This window comes from Anopheles merus, chromosome 2L (assembly GCF_017562075.2).
Source record: "Anopheles merus strain MAF chromosome 2L, AmerM5.1, whole genome shotgun sequence".
Classification (NCBI taxonomy): Eukaryota; Metazoa; Arthropoda; class Insecta; order Diptera; family Culicidae; genus Anopheles; species Anopheles merus.
Genome location: NC_054083.1, coordinates 48,735,244 through 48,747,786, shown reverse-complemented (window position 1 = coordinate 48,747,786; position 12,543 = coordinate 48,735,244). Strand labels below are relative to the sequence as shown.

General features: G+C 43.9%; 1 protein-coding gene across 5 annotated transcripts in view; it reads right to left on the bottom strand.

The window, feature by feature from the left end:
- The window catches only part of LOC121592909 (DNA N6-methyl adenine demethylase-like), a 164,745-nt gene extending 160,594 nt beyond the window's left edge, over positions 1-4,151 (bottom strand). For all 5 annotated transcript variants that reach the window (XM_041914812.1, XM_041914813.1, XM_041914814.1 and 2 more), the window contains exon 1: positions 4,070-4,151. The gene's annotated coding sequence lies outside the window, so the exon portion shown is untranslated. The remainder of the gene's footprint in view (positions 1-4,069) is intronic.
- Between the last annotated feature and the right edge of the window lie 8,392 nt (positions 4,152-12,543).

Sequence of the window (12,543 nt, the reverse complement as noted above, 5' to 3'; positions counted from 1 at the left end):
TACCGTACCGTGCTGCCGACCAAGACCGTCTCCGTGGATGGGAAGATGGAACTGACGGAACTGAATCAAAGATTGAGCAATAGTCGAACCAGGAAAGAAAGAAAATGGCCACGTCTTGCAGTTCTGTAAATGTTCTATCCTGTCGCGCGCTGTCCAGGGAAAGGGAACGGGACACGAATGGAGAAATAAATTCTACGTTCGATCCTATTCCATCATTTCAAAAACCCACGCACATACACACATACACAGGGAGAGAGGGAAAGAGATAAATCCTGGGATATAAAATATCGATGATTAAGAGGAATTTATTAATGAACTTCTCGTACGGGATGCGCTCAAAATGGTTCGCAGTGTGACAGATGGACAGAATCCTTTTCAATATGTGAGACGATCTTTTGTCCAGCTGTCGGAAAAAAGAGGGTTTGATAACATGAGGATGACTCCAGATTGGGTCTTCTATTTTCAGTGTCTGTTACCAGATAGAAAAAAAAACTGTCACTTTCGCATAATATATTTAACGCAAAGCGTATCACTTCTCGCAGCTCATTAGCTCCTAGGTTTGGCAGTGCGCACACAAAGGTGCCCTTTCTTAAAAGTATGCCATTCATTATGCTGCATACTATATCGCCTGCCACTCTGTGCTCGCGAAATCAACTACCACCAAAGGGCAACGCACTGCACCATCAGATAACAAGTGCTCCAACCTACCCCCCTGCACCAAAAGGAGGACACTTTCAAGAACTCTCCAAAAAGCATCCGAACCTTCTGCTCCAAGGGGACCCCCAAAATACGTCCTACTCACAAAGTCCCCTCGCTTATCCGGATGCCATCGCACAAGGACACACACACACACACACTTTCTTCCTTGCCAAAAGAAAAACGTGCCATCCCTACGACAACGACGATGACGACGACGACGACGACGCTAACGCGCAAAAAGCCCCGGAAAAGAACGTACCCAAACTCCCTGTGTCACAGTGTTTTGCAGTTGCAACCAGCTGCAAAATGGCGGGGAGTGTGGGGTGGAAGGACAGCGAGAAACGACGAGTGCATTTTTCGCGAAAAACACAATATCCGATGAAGAGGCACTTGAACCTCCCCGGAGCAGGGTGTGGTAAAGGGGTGAGCCGGGGCTTCAGATTTTTAAGCCCGTTTGGGTGTAATGAACTGCGGAGTGTAGTGCAGGAAGAAAAACATCCCTATTCTACCACACTCAACATGGGTGGTGGTACTACATTCTTTTTCTCTTGTTTCTTTGAGTGTATATCTCTCTGTGTGTGTGAGGCGTCTTGATGTCCTTGTTGCACTTGAGAATTTGCTCAAATTTAGTGCGCAGAACGTCGTACCATCACACAGCTTTGGAAGAATATATTGAAGACATTAAATGTGTGTCCTAGGGAAATTGTGGAGGAAACTTCAGGAATGTAATAACAGACCCGAATTCAACAAGATCTTGCTGATGTATTTCAGACAGAGCAGAGAATACAATCTTCCCAATCGAGAAGACCCAGAAAAACTGTCAATAGAATTAGTACCAGGTGAGGTTCCCATCAGAGATAGGAAGTCCTCGTCGCATCATTATTCCCAGCAAATTCTACCAACCTCCCGGGGTCCAGGTGTTGCTGATCGAATCCAAATCCCAAAAAAAAACCTTGTCGATCATCACTCACACACACATAGAGGCCGTCGTTGTTCCAGACATCCGGGGATCAACGTTTCAGGCAGGAAGAGAGAATAGAGAAAGCGAGTGCAAAGGACACGGGAACGCTGTGTGGTTTATGTATTGGGTTGCATTGTGAAAGATGAGAACCGTCTTCTACCGTCTAGAATGCAGTTTGGGATTTTCAGGTTTCCTTGCCTTTCCCGTTTCGGTTGGGATTTTATTTGCAGCGGTTCAATGGTTAATGAACGGTGTTTGTGTATGTGTGTCTTTCGGACCCGTTTCGGATAGTTTGCTTGATCAGCTTGAATTATGTGATCGAACAATCGAAAGACATTTCACGGGACCGAAAAGCCTAAGGCCTAAGGCCTGAAATCCTAAGGCCTGAAAACCTTCGACCAGCAAGATGAGCAATGAGGTCACATTAGTTTCTCCGTTTTCCTGTGTGCATTCACCCAGCTTACGGGCCATCATTACTGCAATGCTTTGCCGTGAAGCTAAATTTATGAATTTATCACTTCCTGCACATACAGAGCGTTCAGCAGCGTTCCACTGCTTGTGTGTGAGCTCTGAGCGCGCTCTCCGGGACGACGCGAGGTGTGGTGTTATCACTCGCAAGCGCGCACGCGGTTATCGCCGCGAGGTTCTCCAACGGACCGAACCTTGCCCGCTTATCGGTACCGTTTCATCATAATCGTAATTGAAAAATCAAAATACTCCAACCGTACGATGTATCGGTGTTAAGCTGTAGCTTGGTAGCTTTGGTTGGTTGGTTTGGCAGGCAGGGAGCTGTGCAGAGCACTGGTTTGATAAAGTCATTTAACAATTTTAATCATGGTTTGTTCTGAATGGGACTGGAACTCTTTATGTGCCCGTTCCCAGGCAGAGCGTGTATTTATCTTTTTAACTTCAATGCACCTGGTGGAGCAGCCCGGGTTCGCTCTAGAATTTGATTGGCTGTCTATCGTACCGTTTCTTGTGATGCCATCTGCTTCACCTGCTAGGTTTGGACAGAAACAAATTGCAGAAACACTATGAGCAGAATACTTATTCCTTATCCTGAAGAGCCATAAAAAAGAGTGTCGGCATGGCGGACTTCGGAGACTTCAAGGCTGCTTCCTCGGGACACTTTCATGCACCAAACGTTTCACAACACCCTCACTAACAGAATAGAACCCCCTGCCCCCTCAAAAGAACACGTTGTTCGCTTCATTCACTCAAGCACTCCTATTAGAATCCTTTTTATAAAATTAAACATTCGCTTTCGACTAAACCACGTAAATGACACCTTCGAGCGGCACACCGTGGTTGACATTTCGTTTTCTTACTCTTTTTACACCGTGTTTACAAAGCCTAGTTTCCCAAAGCCTACTTAATAAGGGCGCACGCACTATCCACGATGCGTTCGAGCAAACCGGCACCACAATACCAACACACACACACACACACACACACAAGCAACAGCACACCGGAACAACTTTCAACGCGTTGCGCGTATGTAAAACCGACACACAAAACTACGTAATGGGGCACAGGCGCGCGCACACACACACACGGTGTAAAACGGCTAAAACGGTTTGTTATCACACATTTTCGTTATCGTCAGCACGTCATCCGCGTATTGGAGCCGGGTTTGGGGTCGTGGCACAGTGTAGGGCCAGGTAGGGCCAGGGCGCGCGCATTTGCACCGAACGGTGCTAGTGATGGTGGCCATTCTGACATTAGGCAAATACACACCGACACACGGACACACACACACACGCACATACAAAGGCACACACAGCATGCTTGGACGCAACATTATGGTTACAGGGCGCACGGCAGCATTCGTCTCGTGTGCGCTTGATTAGAGCCAATTGATTTGATCTAAAATTGTGTGTATCCATCTGGAGAGCATTTCGATTTATTTTATTTGCTTCTCCTTTTTCCTTTTTTTTTCTATCTCGATGGGATCAGCAGCGTTACTTGGGGCTTCAAGTTCCACGGGCAGAGGGTTAGCGCATATAAACGTTTCTGTGGGATAGTTTTGATCCTTGTGAAGCACTAGAGTCACGCGGCAACACTGATTAGCACGATTAACAGACTATTTATGCTCAAATAAATTCACTTTTCTTACTATCCTGATCCTGATATTATTATTTATTCACACACTGGCGTAAAATACACTACACTCGCTTAAAACAACCACAGTTTGCTATCCATTTTCAAAGCCCAAAACAAGTTGCCGTTGTTGTATTACAAAATCACACACAAACACCACACAAAACACACCGAAAATATCCCTAAACTCCCTTTTCACGGGAGATCTTATGCCACCGGAAGACACTGCACCACCGCCGCCAAGTGGTTGTGTTTATATCCCTCCCCTTCCCCCCTTCCCGGTTAAACCTTCCCACACAAGATACTCACATTTTACGTAGCACTGGTAGAATTCAAAACCCAACACTCGACGCGAGTACGGACGGCGTACATCCGCACGCTTTGAGAGGCAATTTTGAAATGGATGCTCAGGCAGCGAACAACGGCAGCCGGCGGACGATCCGAACGCCGAAAGCCGAAAAGCGGCATGCGTTCGGCCGGCACGCAGTTCGGGCAGTTCGGGTTGCGTTCGGGTCTGCCGCACGCGCGCGCTTCCTTCACCAGCGTCTCCGGCAGCAGCACCAGCACGCATTTCATGTCCGCTCGATGCACGGCTGGCGCTTGGATGGGACCGCCAGCCGGCGGGAGTAACGAGGAGCGTTGTAAGAGTGCGCTAAACTACGTTTACAATAATTCTAGAGTTTAGGGAGTTTGTTGGGTTTTGTGTTGGATGTATTAGAATGTATGAAGTAACATATTTTAATTAAAAATCTACGCAATATTAACATAAAAATGAAGAATCTACTTAACAGACAATAGAGACTCTACAATTTGTAGGAATGGAGGCAGAATAAGCAACAAGTTAAGCCTTTTTATCTAACTTTCTTTCAAAGTCTACCAAAGAGAATAGATAAAAAGATATCTAAAATATTCTATTGAAAGATCATCCCATCAATATCCTCAGATATATCGCAATATCCTTAGTTATCCCTAAAAATCCCAAGACCTGATAACTTCTCAATAGTACACATCCTCCTACTAACTGCATCTGCCCGCCGAAACTCGTAAATCTTCGTATTTGTTTCATTGTTTCTTCAGCTCAGATTTACTTGCCATTTCTCCCCACACATACATAGCCAAACCCCACTTAACGTTGATCCGATTCCTCTCGCCACCAACCCGTCCACCAAACGCTGGATGCTCCAAAAATGTTGACTTCTGAAACTAACGACCGCTGGAGGACCTCTCCTGTATGTTTTTCGAGTGGGCATGCCCGGAAATGAAGCATTCCATCGGTTTTGGTTTTTATATTTTGATCCACCGTAGCACACGCCGCGTCGGAGTGACGAAGGAAGGGTGACGCATATCTGGACCCATGTTCGCCCCCCAAAAAGGCGAGATGGCGCATGAAGAACAAAGAAGCATCAGCGAAATCAGAGTGCAGCGATGCAAAAGGTAGCATAATTTATGGTACATTATATAATTTCTTCTTTTTTCTCTCGCTCTCTCTCTCTCTCTACTCAGTAAGCGTGATAGTACACATCAACCAGTGGTATTGAGTGTCCTTAAGGTGAAGAAGTGTTTCAAAGATCCTTTCCCTTTCTAGTAGTCGCTTGCCCATGCTGTTTGACATATTTGTATGCATCCTGTTTTTTTTTTTGTTCAAATATTATGTAAAGCGGGGACACTCCAATGAAGTTTGCGACCAACAAAGTTCTGCTGAAGACAGCATAATGTATGGGCAGATTTTGTAATGACTAATTTTTGAAAAGGGACTAAGGGCGTAAGAGTTTCAGTGTTTCTAATTGCCTTTTTTCATTTTCCCAAGCAAATGGGAACCCCAGTTGAAGAGATTTCCCCAAAAAGGATACTTGCATGAGTCATAGAAGCTTCCGTTATTGCTTCGTATGTAACAGTTTGTGACTACAAAATGCTCATATTCGTTGCAACAAATGCTACTTATTAAAGACAGTGGATGCTCAAAAAAAAATACGCTAACTAACGAATATAAATTACACAAGCCCTAACCAACAAAAAACTGTTGATTAGCAGAAATCGCCGTGCGTAGTAATCAAACGTGCGCACCTTAATTGAATGTTTATGCTTATGTTTTTTTGAGCCGGAGAAGATAGAGAGGGAGAGAGAGAGAGCTACTTTTGTGTAATTACTTTTGCAGCACTCAGAGTCCTTTGCTTTAACTCCTTTTGGGCCTGGCAGTTGGCTTCCAAAAGCTGTCAGCCGATTGTGACTTTGTGTGTGACGGGCTCGAGATCTTGCCAGCATTAGATCAAGCCACGCACACCCCAATTCCGATGATGCATGAGACTTAAAACCAATAGCTGTTTTTGTCTTCTTCCTCTTTCATCCTTTTCATCACCGCGCCAACAAACGGCAAGGATCTACGAAAAATGGCCACGTTTGATTGCGTGCGCTTGCAGTGTGTGCGTATGTGTCCGTATGCGTTTGTATTGGTTGATTGTGTTGTGAATTCGAAACTGGCGAGGAACACGACCCGCGGGGAAAACTCGACAGAGCACAGCACAGCGAAGTGACATTAAAAGCGAAACGCACAAGGGAGCAGCCACCATGGAACCGGGGAATGGTGGTCCGAAGAGAGGAAGAGCCACTAATGTATGTGTGTGTGTGCGTGCGTGTGGATGGGTCGTGTATGTGCACAAAAGAGGAACAAAAAAAAAGGTGGGACGGGAGAAAAAAGGGAAAATAGGTACCGAAACCCGGAGCAGCTGGCACGTAAAAACGCCAATCAACATTAAGTCCTGCCCGGGTTTTTCGATGTTGTTGCTGCTGCTGCTGCTGCTGTTGTTGTTGTGCTGTGCATGCTGTGGTGGTAGTGTTCGACGAGCCTTACCGCGCGTAGAACGCGATCCTCACGTGTCTGCCCCGTCTTCCCTTCCCGGTGGGTTTAATCAGGTCCAAATAGTGTGATGCATTTTTCAAACCAAACCAACCAACCGGTGCAGTTTTCCGTGCAGCCTCGGGAAGATGGGAGGGGGGGGGGGATTTGCATCCTTTCCTGACCGCCGACGCATTTTGGGGACGAACACAGATGGAAAAAAAATGGTCGAGGAATATTTAAACGCAACGACACGCATTGGTAGCATGAAATTAAATTTGTACCATTTCCCACTCCCTGAGGTCCTTTTACGTGTGAGGCTAGTGGAGTGTGCGTGTGTGTGTGTGTGTGTGTGATTGTAAAGAATCTTCTCCTCCTGACCGGGCACACACACTATCGATAGAGCGCATCCTTTCATTTCGATTCCAGCAATTCATCTGTGCAGCGTGTATGAAAGGAGCCTCTGCTGTCCCTTCGACCATTGCAATTGAAAATATGGTTTGGCCAATGTTACACAGCGAGAGGGAGAGAGAGAGAGAGAGAGGGACACCATGGGCAAGCGTTCAATGCGAATGGATAGAATGAATTTCATGCTACATTGGGGGAGGTAGAATTGCACATCAAGGTTGGTGCTGGCTGGTACCCGCCATCGGAGTGCAGAGGAAAGTGCAATCGAAACGCACGAGAAAGGGAAATCGGTACAGAGAAAGGGTACCGGGAGCGTGCACAACAATAGGGCCTAGGACCTGTGGATTTGTATATTTCATTCGACAATTTCCTCCAAAAAGTAATATGAAGATGCTCCCGCTTTGCTGCTATCTTCGGTGTTTCTGCCTGTCTGTATGTTTGCATCCGGATCGAAATCTAATAGTAAGACGAACAATTGAAATTCATCTTAATAAGAAAGTGAGCTGAATGGGGCTTCAGAATTGGAAGTTGGACGAGATTGGTTCTGATCTTTTTTTTTTATATATATTTTGTGCACTGACTAGTCCAATGCGTATGCGTGTGTAACGATGTGTTACAAATCAAGGCAGAAGCATATTCAATTGTATTACTCGTATCCTTTTGATATTGAAATCGACATTTCTTTTATTTTCAAGCTACTGGATCTTTTATGAAATTTCATTTCATTTTTCTCATTTTTTTGTATTACTTTTATTTAATGTGCATTTACTTCGTTTTCTTGCTGTGTTTGGTTTACCAGTTTTGTATTTCGTGTGTATTTTGTTTACTGCTTTTCGCTCATTTCTCGTACTTTAACTTCTAGATATTACATTTCGAATTTTCTCAATTTATTTTTTTAGCTATTTGTTTTCAGGTTCTTAGTTTATGTTTATCTGTTCGTTTATTTTCTTCTTTTTTTTCTTAAATTTAATCAATCTATTTCCTACTCTATTGTTTGTCTCTTATTTTTGTTTTTTTTTGTTTACTCCTTTCATATTTCTATTTTTCTTTTACTCATTTTTAATTAACTTTATTTTAACTTTATTTTTGTTTCTTCTTCTTGCCATTGTTTCTCATCTTTTAAAATTTACATTTAATAATGTATCCAATCAATTTTACTGAGCTGTTTGTTGTGTTTTTACTTCGCCTGTTGCTCCATGTCAGCGTTTTTAAGGACTTTGCTGCATTGCTCTCATGTGGACGCCATTCTTTTCCCCCTTTTTTTGTTACTCTTCCAACAACCCTGCCAGCAAGTGTTGGAAGGTGACTTTTTAATCAAACATAAACATAAACACACAATGAAACATGCTCGCACCGATGCTTCATTAACCCATTTGCATTCGGTTGGCCATTGTCGTTTGTTTTCCTTCCCTGTTGGGCTTCATTACATTTCCACAGCTAGTTGCGAGGGCTTATGTTGCTCTCGCTTTGAGGTACTTCATTAATTTGCCAATTTGCCACCAGCTTCGCGTTTCCATAGCATGGGTCACACACACACTGACACGCGGTGTCCTGTCGGGTGGTAAAGGTGATCGCAGCTGAACCAGAACCGACCGACCTGTCAGGGTCACTAGCTGATGGGGTAGGGTAACAGGGTGTCGATGTCGTACGAGCCCAGAAGCTGCCCTGTGGGTCCGTTGACCGCTGCCGTCGCCGGTAGCGCGGGTCATGTAATTACTTACTTACATGAGTGGTGCCTGTTCGTTTTTTTTTTGCATTCAAACTTCATTTTCAACAGAAAAAAATGAGCCCTCTCTCACGAGGAAATGGTCGATGGAAAAGCGGTTGCAAAATAGAGTCAATTTTTATCTGCTTTTTTTATACTGCTGAAAAGCTCAACCGTTGCTCAGCGGCTGTGCGTGCTCAGCCACGTCTCGTCGTTACACGATTCGGGCTGACCGGGTATTGAAAAACATTTATTTCTGTCCGCACTACACGTAACCTTTCATGTAGTAAGGCTTCTTCAAACTATCAATTGAAGCAAATGGAGGAAAAAAATGGCACATGAAAAAAAAAAACAATTAAAAGCCTTAACCTCATCAACAACAATGCATCCTCATCTTGGGCAAAAGAAGAGTGGATGAGGCATTTTGCGCCAACCGACTGATAGGAGAAGGCTCGCTTCCTTTTTGCATTTGTTGTTGCGTACCGTCCTTTTGTTTGTTTTGCATTTTGCACAAGCCAAAGAAATTCCTCATCCAAAGCGCAATTGCAATTTGCAGCGCAAAATGCTGCCGCTCCACGGTGGAGCAGGGCCAGGGACGGGCTGGGAGGTTTCAGCAACTGGCTAACCTCAAACAAAACGAACAACGACGCCTTATGTTGCTGCTACCTCTACTCATTATACAGGCGAGCGTTCCACACCAACCGACGTACCAACTGGCACCGCACGGCACCGCAACAGGACCTCTTCAATAGCCCCGCAGGACGAAAGTTATGGAGCAGCAGATAGCGGGAAATAATTCTTATACACAGAAACGAAAACACAGAGATCCACCTCCACCTCCAGCTCACAAACACATTGCCATGGAGCTGCCGAATGGACAAAAGAAGGATAGTGGAATCGTAGAACGAGTTTAAATAAAACCCCCTGACAAACCGGACAACACAAACGGTGGCCACAAAAACGCAACAAAAAAAAAATCCTCCCCATAAATGAGTATCAAAAAGAGATAGCGGAAATGGTTGGAAAACATAAAGCGGGCGAAAAAATAGTTTTAAATATATTTTCGAATGCAACACAATACACGGCGAGTTTGCTCCTGCTGGAGCGCTACGGTCAGTCAGTCGGTCGGAAGTTTTGTGTCCTTTTTTCCCCCCATTTTGTTTGAAGCGCAGAAAGGAAAAAAAAATACACAGCTCCAAGGCTACCGAATGCAGGAGCTGCTATGATCATAATTTTTAGCACGCTGGTTGATTTCTGTTTCTGCGCCAAAACTACGCGCCGCTTTCAAGTTAGCCGCGCGATTTCCAACCGGCCCCCGGGGAAACGGCACACACGGCAAAGTGGGCAAACGAAGCGAACGAAAAGCTGACCCACACCGGGCCGATTGTAATTCAGGATAACAACAGGACACTTTGTTGCTAAACATGTTAAAACAAAGCCCCTCTCTGTCCCCAATACTCACTCTTTCTGTGTCTTCAACCCATGTGTGTGTGTGGTAGGGACACTTTTAATGAGCTGATTATATTGCACCGATAAAGTCGCAAGGACCCCCTCGGGGTGGAGCATGAAATGCTACGGACCGTGTCCAAAAAATGGCAACAACCTCCCCTCTCGCCATATGTGTTCATCTGTCTGTGTGTGGATTTGCTGCATTTGGTAATGCGTTTTAGTGGTTTTTTGGTCGGTATTTGCAAGCGTTTCTAGAGATATGGTTGTGGGGAAAATAGATGAGAGAAAATAGCAACAGACACAGAAGAGATGGTACTCTAGAGTGTACAACAAAGGCAATCGTAATATGAATGTAATATGTTTCCAATTATACTGCTCTTTTCTGTTCATATTACAGTAAGGATCTCCTCTCTAATCACATCGTGTGCTGGGTGCAGACGTACTTCCCAAGCGACAAAACTAACACAACATGCTTTCTCGCTCTCTCAGTTTTACTGATCTATTGGGTATAGAATGAGAAAGCATGTCGATTTTGTTAGTTGGGTTGATTTCATTGCTCTCCTAAAGAGGATATAGCTGACCACACGCGGTCCAGTTGGGAACTGAACCAAGTCCATGCTCTACAGAACCCGTCGCGTCTACGATTAGACCAACTGACCGCCCGTTCGCACGTCGTGATGTAGGCTAATATAAACTAGAAGATCATCTTGAATTTGCTAATCTATCATTTACGTTTTTCACTCATAATTTTGTTACAATCAGTGTTACGGACGGTGATAGCCGTCGTCATAAAATTTTACAAAATGATACTTTTTGAAGCATCGCATTCTAGATCCAAGCATTCATTCGACAATCACGGAGAAAAAAATTTCATTTGACACGATGATATTTTTCTGCTACAATCATTTGACTTTTTGATTTTGCCGTACCTCAAGTGAACTGGATCTTCATTGAAAATGGGTGTTTTTCGTGTTTTCGCGTGAATTTCTATACTACTAATTTCTATACTACGAATTTCTATACCTGTAAGATAACACCATTTTCCTGTTAGACTGAGTGAAAATATGAAGTGGTCTAATGGCTAAGTATCGATAAATGCACGATTAAGCAGTTCTGGCATCTCATGAAAAATTTCAAATAACATTCATTCACAAATGATTGTCGCTTTTGGAAAGTCGTGTCATGGTAACCATGAATATCATGATCAAAAAATGATTTTGACACCCGCTTACTGCGAATATCATAAAAAAAATATCGACAATTAACAACACTGGTTACAATATTTGACTGCACGCTAAGTTCCTTCAGAAAACTCTCCAGTTTAAATGCATTCATTGTGCATTGGGAATAATATTCGTTCAAAAATGATCACCAACACACAATCACATTCAATGCAGCACGTGTGCATGTGCAGTAGGATGCTGAATATATTTCTCCCTAGAAAAAAAAAAGACTAACAACCTCGTCTGTGACATCGTATCCTATTTTTCCATCGTCCTTTCTCACACACACACAGACACACTACGAGCTACATTTTATTCACACATCAAAATTGGGGTTGAAATTTGAATCGAGTTTTAAGGGATGCATTTTTGCTGCAGTGGTGAGTGTGTGCCACGGGTGTGTTGATAATGAAACAGTGTCCAGTTTCAAAAGCGGGCAGGCACAAAAAAATCCCATTGGACTATTCGGAGGTTATATTCGGACAGAATAATACATGCAGCTACTACTGTGAATTGTGCATAAAATCCATTACAATGAGAAGCGGTAGAAACAGTCATACAAAAAGGGATAGCAAAAACGAATCCCAGCGCCTGTCCTTGGTAGTGGTGGTGGTGATTCGGTGTTCGGTCCTTTGTTGGGATGACGGGCAGCAGGGAATAGGAAAGTTGTCGTACGAATTTATTCATCCACATTGTTTCGCGAACAAATCTTTCTATGCTGTGGAACGAGGAAGGTTTCTCTTCCATCGCAAGATCGCTTCATTATCACACGATCGTATATACGGTGCTCTGCGCGGCTAAGCTACAATTTCGCGATCAATTATGATCTTTTTTATTCATGATTTAGCAAGCTTAAGATTGCGGGTAAACTGACCGTAATTTTTTTTTTGCTTCTTCTCTCCCTTTGAACACACAGAACAGAGGAAAAAAAACCTAGGAATACTAAAACCTTCTTGTTGTTGTGGTCACGGATGGAATACCGAAAGCTCGGGGCAGAATGCATTCATATTTTTGCACGCTTCTGGTTCTATCGGAGCAAAACTGCATGAGAATATGTTGCATACACACAGTGTGTGTGAGTGTGTGTGTGTGGGTTTTTTGTTTCTTCCTTTACCACTCGTTTTTCTAGACAATTTGCTCCATTTCTGGGCAATCGGGTAAGGAG